Source organism: Adiantum capillus-veneris, unplaced genomic scaffold (assembly GCF_014529385.1).
Source record: "Adiantum capillus-veneris isolate H3 unplaced genomic scaffold, ASM1452938v2 Hic_scaffold_270, whole genome shotgun sequence".
Classification (NCBI taxonomy): Eukaryota; Viridiplantae; Streptophyta; class Polypodiopsida; order Polypodiales; family Pteridaceae; genus Adiantum; species Adiantum capillus-veneris.
The window spans coordinates 173377-187338 of NW_028221399.1; the positions used below are offsets into that span (position 1 = coordinate 173377).

Sequence of the window (13962 nt, forward strand, 5' to 3'; positions counted from 1 at the left end):
TGTGTGCAGACAGATTTGGAGGGCATGTACCTATGAATTGTGGATTGATGTTGAATTTTTGGGTTTGTAATGTCCGATGGTGAAAGGGGAGGCCCTTGTCTTCTTATGAGTTGGTCGGCATGTGCTATAAATCCATGCTTTGGCAGGGTTTTGCTCCTATGTGACATAGTCTCTTGGGTGGGCGACGGCTAGTAAATTCCCAAGGTGATTACTCTTGTTGGACTTGTGGTGTTTCAAAGGTATTTTACAAAGCTTTCGGTGTTCTTGTAGTTCTCTTTCAATTCTCTTGGGTGACATCGCTATAGAGGTGTTCTAGTTTGCTTGTTTTCCAACAGTGTTTTGGTGCCCGCCACTGAGGAGTTGCTTCAAGTTACCTTCAGTGTTGGTGATTCATACATAAAAGTGCATCCATGGTCAAGTTTAGTGATGCATTTTTGAGGATGAATGATATGATGAGTAAGTTGAAGCTAAGTAGCATAGAAAAGTTAGACATGCACTACATGAGGTTTTTCTCTCTAAAGCAGGACCTAGAGGTTCTTGAGCATATGATTTTGGATGAAAAGGAAGAGAAGTTCTTGTTTATTAGTACCCTTCCAAGATGTTTGGGCATTGAGGTTTCTTGCACATGCTTGTTGGGTGTGAAGAACATTATTGATTTCTTGAAGCAAGAACGATGGTTTGAAAATGGAAATTAGTCTTGTGCTTCTTCGTGGGTTTCATATGAGAGCCCCTCTATCACTATTGATGATTGTAGCATTGATGATGAGGTTGAGTCAAATGTAGAAGATGATGCTTTGTCTCTTGTTGATGTACATTTAAATGAGGAGTTATTTGCAAGTGGTATTGTGAAAGAAAGAACCTTGGAATGCATGTATGACAAAGAGGGCAATGATATGGTTGACTTAGCTCCATGTATGGATGCTCATAAAGTTAAGGCCTTATCTAGCTCTATTTGTTTGCATTATGTGCCTATGGATGTTTTTACTTGTGATACAAATGACACGCATGTTGACACTATGGGTGATGTTTTTGCCTGCATATTATGAGTTGGCATGGTATCCTGATGACTTGTGGGCATGTGGACCCATTTGGGATTCTGAGATTGATGTTTGTGATGTTGATGGTGCTACTAATGGCATCGAGTTCCCTGCTAGTTATGATTTTTATTGTGAGCAAGAGGTTGGTTTGAATGATATGGATTGTGATGGTAGTATTGATTGGGGCTTTCATGATCCACAAGTTGAGATGGATGAGGAGATGAAAGTCAATTCATGCCATGCATTGTCAAGGGTGAAGAAGCTTATGAAAACCTCACATGCATGTGTGGATGTTGAAGAGGATTGTAACTTGGAAAGTTGGGACATCCATGATGACATGGATATCATGGATGTATTGTCTTGGTTTGATGTGAGTGATACATGTCATGATGGTGAGAATGTGGATCCATGGCCTCTTGGTTTGTATGACATGATCCTTGATGGTTGGAGCTCACTAGTGATTGATGATTGTCCTTGTGACTTTGAAGGATGCCATTATGTGTGCACGATGGATGCAAGGGATAATACTGTTCCATTTAATAGTGGTAAGGGTACATGGTGTTGATTCCTTTGTACATGATGTATATTTGTAAATAAGCTTTTGCATTGTCTACTGCTGAGCATGAATGCTCTAGCTGACTGGGGGTTTGGCAAACTATGTTGGGCGCATTTTTGCAACCCCGTTTTTTGTAAACTGGAACATACAAACGTGACTCCCGATGAAAAAAGGGTGTTTGGGATTTATTTTTGTGGTTTTTTTAGCTTGCTTTAGCAATAACATGTCCATGAAGTACAAGTCGCTAGTCTAGTGATAGTTATCGGGCTACTATAAGTGCCCGTGAGTGAGTTTTTTGAAGCGAAACTTGTATACAACTTAAACTCATGTACAAACTTCAAAACGTTTAGCCAAACTCCAAAACATTTCAGGTTTGATTTCGTTGTGCCTCCTTGATGGTTTTTGTTGTTTTTTTTTCCCTCGCCTTGCCTACTCTACGTGTAGTCGTGTCGTGACAGCTCTCTGTTCGCATCAATTTTTCATGTAGTGGCACGTAGATTCAAATTTGGTCATCTTCAGCTTTCTTGTTATTAATTTTTCAAGATTTAAAGTACCCCAATTGGAGTTGTGCTCTTCAGGTTACGACTAGTTCTTTGCAGGGTTATGGCTATGGCAGCCTAGTGGCAAATTGTGTGTAGAAAGATTCGGAGGGCATGTATCTATGAATTGTGAAATTGATGTTGAAGTTGTGGGTTTGTGATGTAAAATGGTGAAAGGGGAGGCCCTTGTCTTCTTATGCATTGGTCGACATGTGCTGTAAATCCATGCTTTGGCAGGGTTTTGCTCCTATGTGACATAGTCTCTTGGGTGGGCAACCTCCAGTAAATTCCCAAGGGGACTACTCTTTTTCGACTTGTGGTGTTTCAAAGGGATTTTCCAAATATTTTTGTGTTCTTGTAGTTCTCTTTCAACGCTCTTGGGTGACATTGCTATAGAGGTGTTCCAGTTTGCTTCTTTCCCAACAACAAGTCAATGTCAAAAGCATAGGACCAGTACCTTAACAATTGAAATCAGAGAAATCGTGTTTTAATTCTGGTCAATGGAAACCTACATCTCCCCAAACAAGAAAGATGCCATTCAAAAGAGAATCGGCAAGAGGGCACATGTGGTGCATCCGGTGCATCTCCTCGATTTACCTAAGGAATATCAGGTATAACATCTTCAAAGTGTGTCACAATGCTTTACTTAGTAATTTTGGGTGCTTGCAAAAGCTTTCAAACGATTTATAAGTTTCTGAAAGTGCTTCAAAGTGCATCACTTAGAGCATCCAAATGCTTGAAAGCGCCAAAAAAAGTGCATCTCAGTGTGCTTGAACGCGCCAAAAAGTACCTCACAGTATTTCAGAGCGCTTCCAAAGTGCACTAAAGTGTTTCGTGGTGCTTGAAAGTGCCACAAAGTACTTTAGAGTGCTTTCGAAACTCTAAAATTCTTTGGAGTGCTCCAAAGTGCCACAAAGTGCCTCAGAGTGCTCTTAAATAGCACATAAGTGCTTTCAAACAGCCCTTAAAGTGCACTTCAGAGTGCTTTCAAGTGCCCAAAAGTGCTTTAAAGTGTTGCACAGTGCTTCAAAGTGCTTAAAAGCGTCAAAAAGTGCTTTACAATGCTTCAACGTGCTTCAAAGTGCCACACAGTTCTATTTAGTGCACCAAAATGCCCCAAAGCACTTCAGAGTGCCTTAAAAGAGCTTCATAGTGCTTGCAACTACCATAAAGTGCGTTATAGAAAATTGAAAGTGCCATAGAGTGCCTGAGAGTGTTTTGAAGTGCCACAGAGTGCCTGAGAGTGTTTTGAAGTCCCACAAAGTGCTTGAAAGTGCTTTAAAAGTTCCACCAAGTAGTTTAGAGTGCTTCCAAGGTGCACAAAGTAGTTCAAAGTGCACCAAAGTGCTGGTAAAGTGCTTTAGAGTGCTATCAAGTGCCACCAAGTGTCTCAGAGTGCTCTTAAAGTGCACTGAAGTTCTTCAAAGTGCTTTCAAGTGCCCCAAAGTGCTTTACAATGCTGCAAAGTGCTTCAAAGTGCGCGCATGACAAGTTGCTTGAAAGTGCCTTGTAGTGCTTGAAAGTGACACAAAGTGCTTAAGAGTGATTTCAAGTTCCCCAAAGTGCTTTAGAGTGTTCTCCAAGTGCAATTATGTGCTTCACTAGTTGAGAGAAGTTCATTAGTACAAAAATTTGAAGTAGATTGTATTGGATGGGAGGGGTTCACATCCTTGACAAACCATTTTGGAGAAGAGCTCGGGATAGGCATCTACTTGACCCCAACTTTCGACCCATTTTGGATATCCCACTATCTAGAATACACATATGCACAATGCATGCACTTTGTAGAATAATAGAAAAACTAATGTTTCTCTACATCTATTTTGTCTAGACCACTCGACCTCTCTTTGCAAAGCAAAAGCCAATCTCAGCCTTAGAGATGGCCTTCTCAGAAATGGCCAATCTCAGCCTTAGAGATGGCCTTCCAGAAATAGCCACCAACTCCCACTCTTCATCAACTCTCAGTGCTCAACCAACCCTTGGTTGAAAAGGTGGAGAAATGACATACCTACTTTTTTTGTGGACAAAAGGTGAAGTCATACCTACGTTTGTGAAAATATCCGTGAGGTGGTAGTAGGTAAGTGTTGCAATTAGATTAGGATGTCCCTTACATACTTTGATGGCTTGAAGCCATACTTTGCATGCAAGTTGAAGGACCTCAACACCTATTGTTGTGAATACCATGTTCAGCTTGTATACTTGAAGGAAGGCTTAAATTCGATGCGCCATGGAAGATACGGGCTACATGGAACGTCATGCTTTTGCAGGTGTCTTGTGTGCAACTATGAGTGGTGGAATAGCGTAGTGCACAATATCAAAATCCACATTTTCATCCTTGAAAGAACTATGGGAGTTTGTATTGTGTCCAAATCCAATTGATAGTGCTTTTCATCGCAAAAAAAATGTCTTTTGGGAACATGCACTGATTACGAGATTAAAAGGCTCTTGTTGTGTCCTTTCGAAGAGAGTGATGGTATCTCTAGGATGACTATCAAGCTTTTTGACAAGGTTCCTACTCTGGAAAAGGATGAAGAAGGTCTAGCTAAATGTCAAAAGGAGCTCGTGGTTTAGCAGATCATCCGATGAGTTTCATATTTGTGCTCAGAGAGAAACTAGGGAAGTTCATCAAACACAACTACTTGTACATGTGGAAATCTCAATAGTTCAAGGAGTGTTTGGCCAAATTTCCTAACAATGTATTGGTGTCTATAGTGGATTTTGCTGAGAATTACTCCTTCAAGGTGCAAAATATAGATCCAGTCAATGCATTGGTATCCATCTCTTATGTGATGTGCATGGTGCTATACAAAAGACGACTCACTTCTACATCTCTGATGACAAGACACAATACACTTTGTTTGTGCAACACTATTTTCTTTTTCACAATGAATGACTGAAAAGACATGGCTAGTGTCAAGCGACTTGGGTGTGATCAGATAGTGTTGCATCACAATTCAAAGCAAGGTGGCCATTCTATTTTTTGCATGATTCTTCAATATGACAGGTGTCAAAATGATGTAGAATTTCTTTGCTTCAGGCCCCACGGAAAGGGTGAACATGACGGGACTGGTGTAGTGGTCAAAAGAGCCCTCACAGAAGAGCAGTTGAAATCTGACAGGTGGGTGCTTCATAACGCTTGAAGGTTTCATTCCTCAATGCAACTCTCAAAAATAAATGCCCACAGATAGGCAAGAAAGTCGATCGTGCTTTCTGGGAGGTCAAGCTCAGTGATGTTGATAGAGTTATAGAGAGGGATTTCAAGCACATGACAGGGTCTTGATTTTGGCACTGTGTCAATGGCTACAGATAGATGGATATGCACGGACTAAGGCACAGACTACTCTCTTTCTTTTGTGGTGAGTGCATCAAAGGTCAATGGAGGAGATGTGCCAACAAAGATCATGTGCAGGGGTGGGTATACTTGCAAATACAACCCACAATTCATGGATGAAAGCGATGGAAAAGTGTAGAGCAAGGATGAGGATGAATACGCGCCCATGTATGCTGGCCACCATGATGGCTTGAATGATGCCTTCATGGTTGGCTAGAACTTTGTAGTGACTGTAGAGGAGGCAGGTGCATACTTCTACGTCCTGAGATGCACCATTACAAAGTGCCTGGCCAAAACAGAGGAAAAGGATCAATGGCACAACATCATTAAGAAAACTTTGTATACCGTTGAGGTACTATTCTATGACAAGGTAATTGGCCAAGATGATACTTATGTCCTTTTGGAACAACAAGCCCACTGCTCTAAGATACTCCCATCTGGTGTGATGCATCAGGTTTTCCATGTCCCTGAGGGAAGGTGAGCACAATGTATATGATATGTCAAATGACATATTCAAGAAAATCTATAACAGCATGCCCCTAGAGGAGAACTTGTAAGATTTATCTCTGTAAATTTGACTTGAGGACTTGGCCAACACTTTTAATAGTAGCTAGCAAGGATTACATCAAAGCTGGGGGGGATGGGCGGATCACCTGACCAACACTTTTTATAGTAGAGTGATAAAAGACGTCTTTAAAACACTTGAAAGCACTTTTGAGCACTTGGCCAGTTGACCAGCACTTTGATAGTCCCCTAAACCAATTTAATAGCCCCTTGAAACACTTAAAAGCACCTTCGAGAACTTTACCAGCCCCCTGTACCACTTGACTAGCTCTTTGGACCACCTGACCAGCAGTTTTAAGCACTTTATACTACTTGACAAGCACTATGAACCACTTGACCACCCTCTGAACCACTTGGCCAGCACTTTATACCACTTGACAAGCACTTTGAACCACCAAACCAACACTTTTAACCACTTGACCAACCCGTTGAACCACTTGGATAGCACTTTGTTCCACTTGACCACCATTTACCAGCCCTCTGAACCACTTGACTAGCTCTTTGGACCACTTAGGACCACTTGACCAGCACTATTAAGCACTTTATACCACTTGACAAGCCCCTTGAACCACTTGACCACCCCCTTGAACCACTTGGCCATCACTTTATACCACTTGATAAGCACTCTCAACCACTTGACCGGCACTTTGAACCACTTGACCAACCCCCTAAATACACTTGGATAGCACTTTGTAGTACTTGACCACCACTTAACAACCACCTGAACCACTTGATCAGCTCTTTGGACCACCTAACCAACACTTTTAAGCACTTTGTACCACCTGACCACTTAATCAACACTTAATACTCGATCCAATTAACAACAACAAAAACAGTTGACTTGCAAAATTCTTCATAGTATATTCAGGTTTAGATACAAGAACAATTAGCATTACAGGGAGTTAGCTTTTTGAAGGAGTAAAGTCAGTTAGTTGAAGACTGTTCTAGCCATTCTTGCCGACGTGGCCGCTTATAGTTGATTGCTGGAGATGGCAGTCTCAGTGAAGATTTTTTTGTTGTGCCCGAACTTTTCCATGTGCCAGATTCCAGTCCAATTGTGCAAATTCATCCTTCTTGGCATCAAATGGACATTCCCTAACAGTCTTGGCTATGTCACGAGTCTCAGCCCACTGTATTATAAATGAGGCAACATTCTCCTTGAGGGAATTTTCCCACTACCTCTCATTTTGGTTTTCTATCCAAGGGAGAATGACAAAGTTACTGGGATCATTGAAGTACATCTTATAGAGGAAATCATCCAGCAGTAAAGTGTTAGATTTATTGAACTTACTAAAGAGGTACCAAAAGGTTTCTAGTTTTTTTGGAAAAACATATGCTTTGGGGCGTTTCCATATTCCCAACTGCTAACATGGAAGCACCCACTCAGACAACGCTTAGTTTGAGATTGTGTTTGACCATGAAAGCATAAAATGGTTTACACAAAAAACTCATTTAAAGGGTCAAAAGGACAGGTGGCTGAGATTCTTTAGGGTATGCAAAGCTCTAGTATCGTAAAAGCTGATACAACGTGGTAGCTCACGCTCTTAGTCGTATGCTTGAGATCAACTCTCTTCTTCTCATGAAAATTAGAAGTGGGTTTTTGGACTCTCTTAAGGGAAAATATGAACATGACGATGCATACTCCAAAGTGTGGAGCCATGTGAAAATGAGGGATCCTTCTCACTCCAATGTTGGTAGTGTGTCTTTAACCTCCACACTCAATTCTTCTCTAGTGAGTGATGAACTGTAGAGATGGAATAATTTTTCCATTGATAATGGATACCTACTCCACAAGGGGACAGTTTGTGTCCCGAGATGGACACAAACATTCGGCACAAAATTCTTTCTGAATGTCACAATAGTCCAAGCGCAAGGCACTCAGGCGTGAAGAAGAATTATGCTCTCGTAAGACAACAATTTTACTAGCCAAGTGTGCACGGCTATGCCCAAGACTATGTCTTGGATTTGCCAAAAATGTCAAGTATATAAAGCAGAGTGCCTAAAGGCAACAGATCTCTTGCATCCATCAGAGATTCATAATGGTAAATGGGAAAGTATCTATATGGATTTCATTGTGGGTTTTCCAACCATTGTACAAGGCCATGAATTGGTATGGGTGGTCATATATCGATTGACTAAACTATTCGAGTTTATTCCAACCAAGTCTACAATTAAGACTCTAGAGTTAGCTAAGTTATTTGTGGAGAATTCATACATGTGGTATGGATTGCCAAGTAGCATTGTCAATGATTGTGATCCCAAATTTAACAATCATTTTTGGAGGGCTATGTTAAATCAACCTAAGTATAGAAGATCATATTGAAATGGATGGTTACACTGAAAGAGTCAATCAGATGCTAGAGGATATACTACAAACATACATTAACAAGAGGCAATCAGACTGGGAAGACTATCTACCTATTCTTGAGTTTTCTTACAACATTTCTAAGCCTGTAAGACCTAGATTTAGTCCTTTCATGCTAATGTACAATCATTATTTACCATGGGGTTGGTGGCTGAAAATCTCCAACAAGTCAAGGATTTTATCCAAGACCATATGGATATGCTAAAACTGGCTCGTCAAAATTTTTGACAAGTACAGGATTGGTATACACTGATGAGAATCATTGGCAAGTTACCTTCACGGAAAGAAAGAGGTATTTTTTTGTGTGCCAGAGCATTCAAAAATTCTAAAGACTAGGCCAACACCTAAATTATCTCCACACTACTACAGGCCTTTCAAGATACCCAAGCAAGTCAGTGACCAAGCCTACAAACTCTCATAACCTATACACTCTCATATTTATCCGGTACTTCATGTAGGTTGTTTACATAATCGCTTGCATGGGGATGATAATGTCATTGAACAACAAATTTTGGTTGATTTTGTTGAACCTCCTACACAGCCGCATGAAGCCAAGCAAATCTTAGACTACCATGATTTACGTATGCATCATCATGTACGTTGACAAGCTTAAGTCAACTAGAAAGACCAACCTGAAGAAGGTGCAACTTGGAAAAACATTAGTGTTCTTAAGAAGAAGTTTCCCTTTTTTTTTAAAAGAGGAAATCACTTCTCCAAGGGGGAAGTAAAGTCATGCCAAGGGAAAACCTAGGGGTTCAAGGACCTGGGCCAAGGGCCCACTACTAACCTAGGCAAGGTGCCTTAGAAGGCTAAGGGCTATATAAAGGGCAATAGGGAAGAGGGTTCTCCATATAGCAATTCCCACGGATCCTTCAGCCTGAGGATTAAGCACAACATGCATGCTGATCGAGGTATCAATGATCTTAAGGCTGCTAGCAAACTAGGAGAAAGGTACAGAAGAAGAACATGTAGAGCATGAAGAAGGTGTCCGTTGAGCCTATAGGGAAAGGTGGGTTATGAACTACACCGGCTAGCCATCCATGCTTCGACCGCAACAGGTGCTTTCCACATCAACTTGTGGACCTACACTCTTCGTTTTGAGTGGTGGAGTAGAGCTCTTGTGCTTGTGCTAAGAGACAAGCTCATGAGATGAGTTGTGAGGGGCAACTTGAAGGCCATGTTTGGAAGGTAACTAAGAGGTAGGTGAGGACTTTTAGTATTAAGATGTCAAGCCTTATTTTCAAAAATAAGGGATGCATGTACGAACATATGAGCAAAAAATAGAAAGGATGATTTATTGGGTTTTTTGGCCTTCAAGAAGAAAATTAAGAAAAACTACAAGGGAACCAAAAAATAAAGGTCACTAGGCCTATGACATTTAGAGATTTGGTGCCAGGTGTTGGTGCCATGATGGAATTGGAGGGTAGCATTCATTGTGCAAAGAGAGATAGAGAGAAAGTATATAGACTCAAAGATACAAAGAAACACTAATGTTGAATTATGACTCATATACATTGTAGAGTAGCATTCATTGTGGAAAGAGAGATATAGTGAAACTATATAGACTCAAAGATACAAAGAAACACTACAGTTGCATTATGTCTCATATACAATGGAGGAGCCATCTATATAGGCCTTGAGGATTCCTTACATCAGCTAGTGCATTATGGAGGTGCATGATTAAGTTTAGGAGACTGTTTAGGCCTTCAATGCAAAGGATAATCAACATTGACCATACCATGGAATCATAATTCATAGATTGTGATGTGACTTGAGTCAATATTAGGGGTAATAATATCGGTTTAAGCACAATGGAGAGTTTTATCTTGAAAATTTGCAAGGCCAAGACTTCAAAAAGCATATGAAAAAATTTATTCATCAAATGCATATTGGTTTAATTCGTTCAAGAACCTTGATCCACGACATGCATGGTACATCAAGGCTGCAAAACACATACTCTTTAAAAATTCCTTATGTGAGCACTTCACATCACAATGGTTGGAAAGGAAAACAAAGAGAGATATAGAGAAACTATATAGACTCAAAGATACAAAGAAACACTACAGTTGCATTATGTCTCATATAGAATAGAGGAGCCATCTATATAGGCCTTGAGGATTCCTTACATCAGCTAGTGCATTATGGAGGTGCATGATTAAGCTTAGGGGACGGTTTAGGCCTTCAATGCGAAGGATGATCAACATTGACCATACCATGGAGTCATGATTCATAGATTATGATGTGACTTGAGTCAATATTAGGGGTAATAATATCGGTTAAAGCACAATGGAGAGTTTGATCTTGAAAATGTGCAAGGCCAAGACTTCAAAAAGCATATGAAAAAATTTATTCATCAAATCCATATTGGTTTAATTCGTTGAAGAACCATGATCCACAGCATGCATGGTACAAAACCATGATCCAGAATGGTTGGAAAGGAAAACAAAGAAGTTTTTGAATAAGCTCTAATTATGTGGGTTTTATGACTTCAAGAAATCAAGGAAGTGTAAAAATTTGATACAATGGTTGACGGTTTTTCCAATTTGTGGGCTAATTTTGGTGCTTTCGTGATGTACAGCAAATTCGGGGCTAGATGGCTTTTTTTGGTCCAAATCAGGCAAAAAACGATGAAGATATATGGAATTTATGGGGTTCTAATGTTATGGGATGTGTGTCATTTGATGCAACACTTGGTGAAAGTGGGTAATTTTAGAACAAATTTAGTGATCAGGTTGTGAGCAACAAGTTCAAGAAGTTTTTGGGCTTTTATGGGGTTAGTATTTTGGGCTCTAAGAGAGTAGGTTATGGACAATGGACCTATTTGAGGACAAATGTAGTGCTCAGGTTGTGGGCAATAATTACACGATGTTTTTGGGTTTTTCTAGGGTTAGTTTGGGATTTGGGAGAGGAGATTATGGCCAATGGACCTATTTCAAGGTCACTTGTATGGTTGTTTTTGGGAGCTCAAAGGGGAGAGTGCTTGGAGGTCACCACATGTCACTGTAGAAAATACATGCAAAACATTGCATAAGAACACACTATATGTTGTGGAGAAGACACTTTCCATCGGCCTCACAAGCTGTGAGGCCTTCTTGGAGAACTCACAAGGCTTTCAGCTATGGTGAACGAAGCCCATGCGTTCGGAGCTAGGTGTTTCTCGTGGCTATGCCAAATGGCACTCCTGAGAAGTGGTCATAGGCCACTAGCACTGATGGTAGTTGAAGTCGCCCCTTTGGGGCTTCATCATATGCAAGCAGCCCAAAAAGGGCCAGCTCTTTATGCCATGAGATGGGGAATATTCATGTAAGGTATTATAATGGGGAGGGGTCATGACACAACACCGTGACGACCCACCCTAACAAGGTTGAATGGATGTTGTGGTTGTGACAGCTTGAGAGGCTAAAAATTTAAAAGGGGCAAAATGATTTTTTCTGTGGTATTTTGGGAGAGATGGCCACAAGCAAGCAAGGAGGAGAAAAGAGGTCCTATGGCATAGTTGGGGAGATTTTTTTTTTGGCTGGCAATGCTTTGACGAGGATGAAGGAGGTGAAGTGTGTGGGTGAAAGGGAGGGGCAATCTCTCTCTCTCTCTCTCTCTCTCTCTCTCTCTCTCTCTCCCCCCAATGAAGGGGAGCAGGAGAAGAAGCAAAAGGGTTTTCTATGGGGTTCTTGCTATGTCAACAAAGGAGAAGAGGGCAAGAAGAAGGAGAAGGGTTTTCACATGGGTTCTCCCTCTCCCACTTTGAATTAAGGGAAAGAGGGGAAGAATAATGTAAGAGGCTATTCTCGTGGTCTCATCGTGTTTTGTCATTGGTAGAAGCAGGGTGTTGACCATTTTGGGTCGTGCAAGTTTAGCAAGGTTGGAATAGATCGGATTTGGGAGTCTATTTGAAGCCAATTGTTCAATTATTGGTTGGGAATGTGCAATCAAAGGATAAATTGACATACCATGTTTATGGGTGTTTTGTATTATTTGGGTATGTGAAAATCATCAATTAGAATCTTTTATTGGCTTCCCTTTTCATATAGATATCTCTCTAATAGGTATCAAATCACACTTATTTTGTGCAAGTAGCTATTATTATCTACGTCTACATTGTTTCCTCTATGTTCCCCCCCTCTTGCATTTCTCTCACAATCCTAAACGTCCCACCTACCTAGTCACCCTTGGAGAACCGCATACTCCAACATTGTGTAAAAATAAGAGACATGGGAGCATACATAGCATGTGTGGGTACAATATGCTGCATCTCTTTTTGGTTTTTCATTTTTATATATATATCTATATCTTTATATCTATCTATATATATATATATATGGGAGAATAGTACGATACCTGTAAAAAGGTATATTCACACATGTATAGGGTGAAAGTATGGTGACCTTTATTTCGAAAAACTCTACGTGCGAGACGAAAATCTTCAACATGCCAAAGCTTATAGAGATTTCATCATTGATCTTCCCAATGGTCTTTAGAATATAGCTGTTGTCTTCAAGGTTTACTATGTTCTAGGACTCAGGGAAACTCTCATATCTGTTTGTGAGCTTACTTCTATAGGAATCGAAGTGACATTTAATCTCTCTCTCTCTCTCTCTCTCTCTCTCTCTTAAGTAAACTGAGGTGCTCGAGAGATTAAGATTTCAATGAAAAAGGATCCAAAGTACAAGATGTACACAAAACGGAGGCCAAGGCCAAGATCAAGGCCACGAGGCACCGACCAATTAGTCAGCAAAGACAGTACTCAGTAGCACATGGATCTCAAAATGCCACATAAAAAAATGTTTGCTTGTAAGCTCTAACGGTAGGGGTGAGTGTGGTGGTACTTTCGCCCGGTCACACGGCTATGGCTGCTCGTAGAGGCTCAATGATTGTGGAGGCCGTGACGAGGACGATGATGGCCTGCAATATCGTGATGACGAGGGGCATGTGCTTTGTTGGGATGATGATTATGATGATCGTCATCATGATGGCGGTGGTGATCATGACCATGATGATGATTCCCATCATCATCATGATGGCGGCGGTGATCATGACCATGATGATGATGAGGATGAGGGGCAGGTGCATGCTCCATATGGCCGTGGTGGTGATGGGACATATAACCGTGGTGGTCCATATGGTCGTGGTGATGCTCACGGTCCATATGCTCCTGATGATCATGGCCGTGGTGACGATTATGGGCCTGGGCGTGCTGATGGGGAGGATAAGCGTTCATGTCGCCGTGGGGATGGCGCTTCTCATCTGCATGAGCAACGGCTCCGTCCATAACCAGAGAAGCAGCAGAGATGAGGAGGAGTAGAAATAGGGAACCATAAATCTTGCTGCTGCTGCAGGTGGCCATGCGGCCCAGAGCGATGGTGATAGACGAGACTGTGCGATGCTATGTACTTTGTATTATAAGGGTGATTCTCTTGAAGTCGGCACTCGAGACACTTAATGCCCACTTTTTGTGAATCCTTAAAGCCACCACGTGTCATTGAATTTAAATTTTACAAAAACCATCGCTGCCATGAAAAGCTCTAAATAAAAAAAAACTCCATGAGAAAAGCTACCAAGTGAATAAAATAAAA

General features: G+C 41.0%; 1 pseudogene; it reads left to right on the forward strand.

Moving 5' to 3' along the window:
- The first annotated feature begins 545 nt into the window (after window positions 1–545).
- Window positions 546–13660, forward strand: LOC147417343 (uncharacterized; annotated as a pseudogene).
- The last annotated feature ends 302 nt before the right edge of the window (window positions 13661–13962 follow it).